Below are 12,535 nucleotides of genomic sequence, written 5' to 3'. Positions count from 1 at the left end.
TCCCTGCTGGCAATGGAAACATACTCAACAGAAAATAGTATCCAGCATTCTTGATCTAACTTTTCCCATCAAGATTCAACTTTTTTTTTTTTTAATTTCAATTTTAGGTTCAGGGGTACAAGTGAAAGTTTGTTACATAGGTAAACTTGTGTCATGGGGGTTTGTTGTACCGAATATTTCATCACCCATGTATTCAGCCTAGTACCTATTACATATTTTTCCTGATCTTCTCCCTCATCCCACTCCCCAACATCTGAAAGGTCCCAGTGTGTGTTATTTCCCTCTATGTGTCCATGTGTTCTCATCATTTAGCTCCCACTTAACACATGAGAACATGTGGTATTTGGTTTTCTGTTCCTGCGTTAGTTTGCTAGTGATAATGGCCTCTAGGGAAAACTACATTTATTTTAAATGTTTGAAAATCATTTATTCATTCATTCACTCATTCACAGTTACCACACTTACTCTATATATCATGCATTGTGCTCAAAGTTAGGAATACAAAGAAAGCCAATAATTATTTATTATACATTGGTGCAAAAGTAATTGCAGGTTTTACCATTCATGGCAAAAACTGAAATTACTTTTGCATTGGCCTGATAACACGCCTTGTTCTGTAGGAGTTCACTCTCTAGTCGGAGAGGTAGTTTGATAAACAAGACATATCACAGCACTCTGAAAGAAGGAAAACCTATAAGTCAACCCCACCTCGGCTGTCAGTGAAAATATTCTTACAACCATTACCAGAGGGGGAAGAATATTCTAGGCTGAGAGCTAGAAGATGTTATATAAGATCATTAATAGTTCTGGGGTGCCTGGCTATAAGGAGATGGTGTGTGTTTGAAGTATTGAGTGGAAGCTTCAGTGGGAGATAAGAATAGAAATGATGAGTCAGAAGATGTAGTCAGAACACAAGATTTTTTGTTTTTGTTTTTGTTTCTGTTTTGTCATTGTTGTCTGTTTGCAGCAACAATTTTAGTGCCAGGGATATATGGCCTCAAACACAAAATATTAATCTTTTAGCTTGCTTTTTAACTGATTGACATGAAAAGCAAGCATCCTTATCCCATCCTAAGTTCTCACACCATCTTTAACCTCAAGAGATGACATTAAGACTGGAATACAAGGCAAGGATGTCACATTCCATGGTACCCTAGTCATTTCATATTTTGACATAGCTGCTCAATACGTACTATGGAATGTGTAATATTACTGATGATCGGTGCCACTTCAGGCCTATCTTCTAGAAGCTCAAAACCCTGTTTTGGTGCAGCCACAATGCAATTCTCACCCGACGGTAAAGTACTCTGTGTTCTGAGTGAAATATCTAAGTCTGTTTTATGTCCTTCCAAGTCCTACAAGTTTACGAAGCTTACACAGTGCTCTCCTTGCAGTGAAGACTGGAACTTGCATGGAGTGTGTGACATCATTCACAGGAACCATAACCAATGCTGTTCAGAGAACGTCTACTATAATGAGTATTTATGGAAAATGAAGATTATTAAATACAGATTCTCCAAAGAACGCTGTCAAGTTAAATTAACTTTTAAATAAATCACATAAAGTTCGTCTCAGACTCAGACCAATTAAGCACAAGAAAAATGTGCTTGAATATTAGAATGGAATAAAAATGGAGTAAAAATATTATAAGTAGATATAATTTGTGTAGTTATTAATAGAGATAAGCTGAAATCGGACTGTGATCTGAAAAGGTAGTTAGTGTAAATAGCATGGGTTTTGAAGTCTAATGTATCTCAGTCTTCTTTAATGGGTTCACCCTTATATTAGTAACCACTGGTGATTAATTTAACTTTGCTCAGCCATAGTGTTTCCATATTATAGAGCAAAAATGTAAATAATATGAACAATCTTGTTTTGAGTATGCACTGAAAGATATTTGTAAAGCACGGTGTTTGTTACATAAAACTTCAGTGACTACTAGCTGTTATTATAATATTTATTAACCTTACATATAGTACTACATATTTCTGACATTAAAAAATAGAAGATTTTAAACACGAGATATTGGATTTCTAGCCTTAGTACAACCACTTAATGTAAATGTATATGAAAATACTCAACAGACCATAAAGCTTTTTTACAACTAAATATATATGATAAAACATTATAAACAGTCATTTGCTCATTTGATCAATATTTATTTAATACCCATCATGTGCCAGTTTTTTAAGATTCTAAGGAAAAATCAGTAAACAAGCAAATCAACTCCTGCCACACAAGGCATAATATCTAATGGGAAGACAAAATATAAATAACTGAAATAGAATGTTAACTAATGATAAGTTCTAGGAAAGAAATATTTGTATAAGAAGAGCAGAGATCTGAGGATAAACAGAAGCCAGTTATGCCAAAAGCTGAAGAACATTCTAGGACAAGCAAGTGCAAAGGTCGAGCTGAGGCTGAGGAATAGCCATGGGTCCAGAGTGATCCTAGTGAAGAAGTGAACACCACAGGCAGTGACGTGGTAAGGATGGAGAGATGTTGGTCAAAAGATAAAAACTTCCAGTTACAAGATGAGCATGTTCTGGGAATCTAATGCACAACATGATGATTGTCACTAATTATATTCTATTGTATACTTGAAATTTGCTAAGACAGTAGATTTTAAGTGTTCTCACCATACACACACACAAGTGCGTGCACACATACACACACACTTGTGACTATGTGAAGGGATACATTAATCAGTTTGATTGTGGAATTATTTCACAGGTAATACTTGTATCACAACAGCACATTGTGTATCTTAAATATGTACAATTTTTTCTTGTTAATTATTCCTCATTAAAGCTTAAAAAAAAAACCTGTCAACCATACTCTTTTTTTCCAAATTGTTGCATCATGCAATTCACTCTACTTTCTTTGTGCTAGTGCCAGTAAGGAGGTAGACAAAGGATGGCGTGAAATATCAATACGATCACATCTATATGAAAAGAATCAGGGATGGAATACAGATTTTCTTTTTCTCCCTCAACAACTATGTGATAATAAAGAAAACAAAAATAGCAGTATTTCGATGCATAATGGCAGAAAAATATCATGAATAGGATAGAGGCATGAATCTTCAGATCTTGGAGGCATAAAGAATTCTATATATTATATGTAATGAATAAAAATAAGTTCACGTATTTTAGGAAAACTTCAGAATACAAAATATGGAGATCTTACTAACTGCCAGAGAGGAAAGATATTTCACATCATCCATTGTCGACCTCCTTACTGGCAGTAGCACAAAGAAAGAGTGAATTTCATAATGCAACGATTTGGGGAAAAAAATATGGTTGACAGTTTTTTTCCAGATTATTATTCATTTTTTCCAGATTATTCATACACAAAAATGCTGTTAGATCGACAAATTTTACATAAGCCAAAATATAATCCATGAAACCTTTAAGAGTAGTAAATTAAAGTTGTTCAGAAGCAAATCTAAAAGTAAACAAAAAGAAATATTGTCAGAATTCAGAATTGACATGCAAATATCCAATGAATATATGAAGAGATTGTAAATCTCAATAGCAATTAAGAAGAGTATGATGAAAGCAAAATTGAGATACTACTGTTAAACAAAATTATGGGAGGCCATTGTTTTGGACTGAGGTCTTGCACCAGGCCCCAGCAGACCAGACTAAACAAAATGGAGTTACTCATGTCAAGTGCCACATAATCTAACTGAATCCTAAACGAAGCAGGTAAATCCCCAGACCAGTAGTTTTCCGAAAATCGGAGATTAGCAGCAGTCAATCAGAAAGATCCCAATCTACCTGATTCAGCATAGTAAGAAATTTCCCTCTGCTTTAAATCTTACAAAAAAAGTAACCTGTAGTAACTTGATGTTAATACATCCACTTTTTTTTACTGTTCTTTTTCCTTATTCCCACCTTCCAAAATCCAACTGTTCTGTCACGCTGGGCTAAGCACTTATTCTATTTATTAGAATGAGGTGTTACCTGCTTCTAGAATAGCAAATAAAAGCCAATGAGATGTTTAAACTAAATTTGTTGTAATTTTGTCTTTTGAAAATGTCTGGCAACTTATGAAGGAACTCCAAAGACACCCTGAGGCCCCATGGGGAATGCAGGTGAGGCATTCTTGACCGCCTTTTTGGGGATTCCTCCCCAAACCCTGAGGGTCGTGAAATCTTATTGAGTTCAAATTCTGCTGTCTTTGCCTTGAGCTCCCTGATATTTTTGGCTTTTGAATCCAGCACTTATTTGTACTGTGAGAGAGTGTGTGGTTTTGTTGTACCAACAGCACGTGACTTTTTGGGGATTTGCATGGTGACTGATGTGTCACTGACAGTCACCGGAGTTTTAAAGGTGATGGATGGTGGTTCCATTAAGTGGCTATTAAGGCATGAGACGTGTGAATCCAGATTTCAGAAATTTAACAAAATTTGAGTTTTCTCCTTTTCTTGCTTTTGTTTTGCATGTTTACATGGGGGAAATTATTGGTTAAGTTGGTCAAAGGCAATCTTCGAGCCAAGACATACTCCAGTGGTGGGCATGAGTCAGGCACCTAAAAGCTGTTAGACCACTAGTCAACTAAAAATAAGACTCCCATGTTAAGATAAGCTGGGTCATGAAACTACACAAAACTGGTCATGAAACTACACAAAAGAACACTGTAAAAATATTACAGGACCCAACACTATGGTGTTTTCCTTTTAGTCTTTTATTTTGGCTCTAAGAGACCCAAGATTCAATGTAAAAATAAAATTCTTAATATCTAAAGAACTGAGTACTCCAACTTCTGGCGACACCTACCCTTTACATGTGTTAAGTATTAGGCCTCAGAAGCTGCAAACACTTACAAAAATGGCAAAATCTTACTAAAGAAAATTTAGAATTACAAAGGCTATTATGTAGGACATTCCAAATGATTAAGACTGTTCATCTAAGGCATGTGTTTTAAAATAAGTACTTTTAAGTTAGGTCCACCCAGGGGTACCTATTTTAATTGCTTTTTATACTACACTATTTATACAGTGTAGATAAGTTAAATATATTTGGATCTGTTAATAAACATGAAAACTTTTATTAGCATATATATTCTATAAATTATGATTATATTACCAAAGCTTTGACTGGGATGTCATATTTGAGAATGTGTATAGAACACCTGGCCTCAAGTGTTCCCAGCCTTACAGTGAATACAAAAATTTCATGGATTGGCAGGCCCAAGAACCTGAGGATATTTCAGAAACTTCAAAAAGAGAAGAATTCACTCTAATATATAGGTACTACAGGCAAAGTCTGAAGTCTACTGTGGTTTGGCTTTCTAACCTTGAGAAACTTTTAAAAGTCTAATCTGGGATTACTCATACAAAATTCCAGCAAAGCAAACTCATTAACAGCCTATGTGGTCAATCACTATTCTTTCTGCACTTACTTAAATAATGAGGACAAGCTTGATGAGATTAAACTTATTTTTCAAACCATCCGTCTGACTATCTTAGATTTGAGTAGAAATGAGGAAGACTAGAGAAAGAAAAATGATGTTTCAGAAGAAAACTATAGTATACCTGTTATTAGATTTTAACTGTATTCATTGTTTTTCATTATCTACCTGTAGACTGGACTGGATCCTGAATTCTTCTACGTTTCTCCAATTTTTTTTTTTGTTTGTTTTACTTTTATGACTTGGAATCACAAGGAACAGGAATTATTTTGTCCTTGAAACTTTATAAGCTGGAGATGGATAAGTCAATGTAAATTTCAAAGGACAACGCTTGTACCTGATGTGTGAGCCACTCATAGAATTCACCGAAATATCCAATGTTATAACCAGAGACATTCAAATTGCAAACAAAGGCAAGAAGCTGATGATGTCATTTTGTGGGCAGCTTTTCCCAAGTCATTGGAACAAGACTTCCCATCATAATGAGGCTCTAACTCTTCTCAATTTTTTCTTTGCTTATGCATACCTCTTTCACTTGTCAGAATAACCCTGTAGTTAGAATTTCAAAATCCCTAGCTTCATTGAGTAACTTGACCAATGGCAAATGAAGGGTCAATATGGGCTAAGAATTTTAATGGTACCTTCATCACTCCTTAACCCATCAGAAGCAGAATATTGGTTCACTCCCCTTAACCTATGAGATAAGTTAAGGAGAATATTACCAGGAAGTATTAACCCTTCTGGATGAGCATTATTTTTCAGGTACCTTTTCCCATGGCTTGGAGTAGGTACAAATGAGTCAAGGATGTGAAATGTGTTTCTCACAATAGCCTCTATAGCAAACTCTACTACAACAGCTATAGTTGCACAACAGACTTTTCTAAATTCTCTTGTTAGAATTGTACTAGATAAGAGAATTGCTGTCAATTACCTGCTGGCTGAACAGGGAAGGGTCTGTGAGGTGGCTAACACTTCTTAATTCACATATGTAAGTATGTTGGGCATTGTAGAAACTCAGTGGCAAAAAAATTAATCAATAAGCTACTTGGTTAATATGGGTAGATTTCTAATCTGATTTATTCTTTGATCTATTAAATTTTAGTTGATTTGTTTTATGGGAACCCTGGCTAATACGCATTCTCCAAACTCTGTATTATTCTTCTGATAGTCATAATAGTAGTCTCTCTGGTATTCTGTATTCTCTCAAAAGTTTTAAATGTCTGCATGCAACTATTCTTTGAACATTAAATGGTCTTTCTTTGGCTACATCAACAAAAATTCAAAACGACATATAACAAGGAAACTGTGATCTGTGAATATGTTGAGGCTAAAAACCAAGAATGGTGGTAACTGAGAGTAGTGATAACATATTAAGTTTTTGTCACACTGGCACCTAGGTGACGGCCTGACTAAACAGGGGGAAACGTTAAATAAAATTATGAGAGGTCATTGTTTTTGACTGAGTTTATGTAATAGGCCCCAGCAAATCTGACCAAACGAAAATGGAGTTACTCATGCTATGTGCCACATAATCAACCTGAAAATTTAAAGAAACAGGCAAATAATCAAATAGATCAGGTATGTTTTCTGAAAACAGATTCATGCCAATGGATCAGAAAGAGCCAGTGTACCTGAGTCAGCATAATACAAATTTTCTCTGTTTTTACAATTATTAGTAAACTATAATAGCCTGTTATAAATGAATCCACTTTATTTATTGTTCTGTTTCCTTATTCTCACCTTACAAAAACCAAATGCTTGATCTCGCACAGCAGAACATTTATTCTATTTTTAAGCATGACGTATTACCTGATTTTAGAATTGCAAATAAAAGCCAATTAGTTCTTTAAACTAAATTAGTTGTAATTTCGTCTTTTGACACCTCTTTATAATCATCAAATTAAGACCTGTGATGTGACAAGATAGACTGTCAAATCTGGCAATTCCAATTTTTATAGAAAGTAAGATACTAGAGCAAGTCAGCTTTGGGACTGTCATAAAGTCTCTCATTTACATGAGAAAAAGACAAGAACTGTTTCATAACAAACTATTATATGCCAGTGTCTGTTTCTTATTGCGATTAACATTCTGAATATTCTAGTTTTTGTTCTGCAATTTGAATTTAAATTGTACCTGTTCAGGCGGGGTGCGGGGGCTCACGCCTGTAATCCCAGCACTTTGGGAGGCCGAGGTGGGCGGATCACGAGGTCAGGAGACTGAGACCATCCTGGTTAACAGGGTGAAACCCCGTCTCTACTACAAATACAGAAAATTAGCCCGGCGCGGTGGCGGGCGCCTGTAGTTCCGGCTTCTCGGCTTCTCGGGAGGCTGACGCAGGAGAATGGCGTGATCCAGGAGGCGGAGCTTGCAGTGAGCCGAGATCGCACCACTGCCCTCCAGCCTGGGTGACAGAGCCTCTCAAAAAAACTAAATAAATAAAAATAAATTGTACCTGTTCATTGAGACATACATATATGTTAACTTAAACTATTTACTTGAGGATTTTCCCATTTGTTTAACTTTGTGCTTTCAGCTAATCGGGCTCATATATTTGCTGATTCAGGAAAATAAATTTTCCTCTTTTGCTAATAAGAAAATTGGCTCAGCATGTTATGATTGTCTTCACTTTTTAAATTTGTCTGGTTTTAGATTATCACAATATCTTGCTTCTGGGTTACCCTAGTAACTAATCCTCTCCAAATCCCTTTCATTTGTCTAATTATCTGCATCTTCATCTCTGTCAAAGCAAAGTTTCTATTTACCAGGTGACCCATGTGCTGGTCAATTTTGTTAATTATTTAAAAAATAAGTAAAACAATCACTCTTTGTTGTCTTCGTTAACATTGAATAAATGCGTTTGCAAAGTTGAATGGTTTTTTTTATATATATATAGTTAAGGTGAACTTCAGACTCCCACTTTCTCATTCTACTTATAGGGAACTGAGTTTTATTTATAAATTCATTCATTCAACAAAAAGTTATTAAACCAGTGTATCTATTATGATGCTGTCTATGCTGGGCATTAAGATGAATAAGATGTGGTCCAGGTTATATGTAGATGAGTGGGTGTGCGCGGTATGTACAAACAATGATGCATAATGTATTAGCTTTTACACTGATATAAAGAGCTACCTGAGACTGGGTAATTTATATTAAAATAAAAAAGGTTTAGTTGAATCACAGCTCCCCATGGATGGGGAGGCCTCAGGAAACTTACAACCGTGGCAGAAGGTGAAGGGGAAGTAGGGCAGCAGGACGGGGTTGAGAGGGAAACTGCCACACACTTTTAAACCACCAGATCTGGTGAGAACTCACTCACTATCACAAGAACAGCATGGCGGTAACTGCCCTATGATCCAATCACCTCCCTCCAGATTCCTCCTCCAACATGTGGGGATGACAATTCAAGATGAGATTTGGTGGGGTCACAGAGCCAAACCATATCACATAGATTGCCATAAAATTACATGGCAAGAACTAGGCTGTATCTGATTGTGCCTTTCTGTAAAGGTACAAAAACATTGCCAAGCAATTCTAAAGCAGGGATTTTAGGAAGATTCGTGGAGATGTATGGCATCTGTCCTAAGTGTTCAAAAATGCCTAGAAATTAGGAAGTTAGATGAAAGGTTAAAATATTCCATCCAAAGAAATTGTGTGTATTTTCTTCAAAACCAAGATATATGGGATTCCAGGGAGTTTATTAGGACTAGGAAATGGGTGTGGTAAGAGATGAGAATAACGGGCTAAAATACAGAGACAAAAAGAGTTGAGTAGCACAGCCTTAGAAGGCGTTGAGTGCAATGCTGAAGATTATTATTATTATTTTATATATGAGTAAATTAAAGAAGTGGAGCGGGACGTTTTAGATATTATACTGTCCCAGCTATTCCAGAAACAGCAAAAGGCTAAGACTTTTTATCTCTAATCTGATGGATTTCTCACTGTTCCACAGAAGGACAATTAGGTTTTGCTAGAAGTCAAAAAGACAGACCATAATTAACATTTCTAAGTGGACACAATTACTTTTTATAAATTCTGGTCTTTGAATCTTACCTACTTTAATTTTGGACACTTTCCAACCACTAGGGCTTGAATTGAGCTGGATACATTTCTGGGGTTTGAGGAAAGAGCCTATTACTCTACCTGATTGATGGAGGAAATAAACAGAAGGCAATTTGTTCATTCCTTGGAGAGCCAGAGAGTAGCCCCCATAATGTGCAATTTAAGATGAGGGAGATGTCAGCAACAAGACAATGGATGGTGAGAGCCAACAACTTTCCCAATGGCATGAGGGAAATTGTAAAATCACTTACTGCTTATTTGCTGTGGAACCAAGCAAGCCATTTTCTCTTCTGCCTTTTGTGTACATGTTTCCTTTTTAAATAAGATCAAATTACACATATTCATAACTGTCCCATGCATGTTTTTCCCTTTGGGCTAATCTTTCTATATTTAATAAAGGATATACCATGACTTTTTAAATCTATCCTAAAGTAGATTATGAACTATTTTTGTATCACATTGTTGGACTACCTATTTTAGAAGATAATATAATTTACTAACATGTATTAATCCTTAATAATTTGTAAGGCACTTTATAAGCTACTAAATGAATTAAATAATTTAATTATAACAATTCACTGAAATTCTTACTACTAATAAAACATTTTGCACATGAGAACATATACAACCAGAAAGATACATAGACAGATTAATTTTCCCAAGGTAACAATGACAGTAGGAGTGTGCTTTGTCTTGAGTTTGTGCACTTAACCACCAAATTTCGCTGATTTTTATAAGGTAAGAACCTAAAGATCTAACCTTATAAAACCTAACCTTATCTAACCTTTTATTCTTCAGAAAAGCTAGTCAAAGAAATACATTTTAATGTCTGCAATTTTTAGATGATAACAGAATTTGTTGGTAGCAGAACCAGAAATGAATCCTGGTTTCTTACTTCTGAGTCAATGACTATTTATTCCACATGATGTTATTGTTTCCCTAGTAGATGCATAGACACACACACACACACACACACATTTACATTGACTGGAAATATATCTCAGGCATGAAGCTAGAGAAAACAACTTATTTTTATTTAAGAGAAGTAGTTTTATGTGATAATTAACAGGAGTATTTTGAAAACAAGAAGATAAACGGGATATATAAAATCTGGGGGAAATGGCATTATGGTTGCAGAAAATGTAACTTAGAAAATGACAGATCTGTTCATGGGACTTAGGAGTGCTCTCACACAAATGCACATATATGTATATAAACATGCACCACTCATATGTAAGCACATATGTAAATATTTTTAAAAATTTAGTTATTTTCTCTGTCATTGGAATTTAGAAATATATGTGTATTTGTGGTTTTGTGTATATGTGTGTGTATGTATTCATGTATGCATACACACAAACACATATATTTCATACACACACACACATACATATATATATATATATATATATATATATATATATATATATGATGGTGGCAATAGGTTTACTGAGGAAAACATTCTCCTTAGAAATGATATTTATGTATACCTAAGGCAGCACTATGAAACCAGAAAGAACAGGGAGTTTCACAATCAGAAGAACACAGATGCAAGTCCTGATTATTTAATTATATTACCTTATGAAGGACATCCCGTCACTAAAACTGCTTTCCTCAATTTTAAAATAAATAAATTAATCTCTACTTCATTGGGCTGAATTTCACTGAAAACTACATAAAGAGATACATACCATGAATAGGAAATATATATTTATAAATATGTATTTATATTTTATATATAAATAAATATAAATATATAAATAAAAATAAATAAATATAAAAATAAATATAAATACATACATTAGGTCCTCTCTCTTTTGTATAAATGTGTGTGTATATGTGTGTGTGTGGATACATATCATGGAATAAGGAATATATATATAAATATGTATTTATATGTAAATAAATGTAAATATATACACACATTTTTATTTAAGAGAGTATGTAAGCTATATATAAGTATATGTATCATAATATATACTTATATATAACATATTATAAGTGTATGTATATACTAAGTATATGTATATGTATATAATAAGTATATGTAGGCTGGGCGAGGTGGCTCACACCTGTAATCCCCGCACTTTGGGAGGCCGAGGCGGGTGGATCACGAGGTCAGGAGATCGAGACCATCCTGGCAAACACGGTGAAACCCCGTCTCTGCTAAACATACAAAAAAATTAGCCAGGCGTGGTGGCAGGCGCCTGTAGTCCCAGCTTCTCGGGAGGCTGAGGCAGGGGAATGGCATGAACCCGGGAGGTGGTGGAGCTTGCAGTGAGCGGAGATCGTGCCACTGCATTCCAGCCTGGGCGATAGAGTGAGACTCAGTCTCAAAAAAAAAAAAAAAAAAAAAGGGGGAATGTATATGTAAAATAAGTATATGTATTATAATATATATACTCATATAACATATGTATTATGTATAATATGATCCATTTTTTAAGTTTTCTAGTTTCTGCTTTTTTAGTATGTCATATATATAAGAGAGGAGACCACCCCTCATACTGTTTTATGCCCAATTTCTGCCTCCAAAGAAAGAAGAAGTAAAAACTAAAAGGCAGAAATGAAATCCACAGGCAGACAGCCAGGCGCTGCGCCCTAGGCCTGGTAGTTAAAGATCGACCCTCCGACCTAATTGGTTCTGTTATCTATAGATTACGGACATTGTATAGAAATGCACTGTGAAAATCCCTATCTTGTTTTGTTCTCATCTAATTACCGGTGCATGCAGCCCGCAGTCACTAATTACCGGTGCACGCAGCCCCCAGTCACGTACTCCCTGCTTGCTCAATCAGTCAAGACCCTCTCACACGCACCCCCTTAGAATTCTGAGCCCTTAAAAGGGACAGGAATTGCTCACTCTGGGAGCTCAGCTCTTGAGACTGAAGTCTTGCCGATGCTCCCGGCCGGATAAACCCCTTCCTTCTGTAACTTGGTGTCTGAGGAGTTTTGTCTGCCGCTGGTCCTGCTACATTTCTTGGTTCCCTGACCCGGAAGTGAGGTGAATGGTGGATGGTATAGGCAGCTCCTTAGGCGGCTTAACCCTGCCCTG

This window comes from Rhinopithecus roxellana, chromosome 17 (genome assembly GCF_007565055.1).
Source record: "Rhinopithecus roxellana isolate Shanxi Qingling chromosome 17, ASM756505v1, whole genome shotgun sequence".
Taxonomy (NCBI): domain Eukaryota; kingdom Metazoa; phylum Chordata; class Mammalia; order Primates; family Cercopithecidae; genus Rhinopithecus; species Rhinopithecus roxellana.
Note: the sequence above shows the minus strand (reverse complement) of the source record.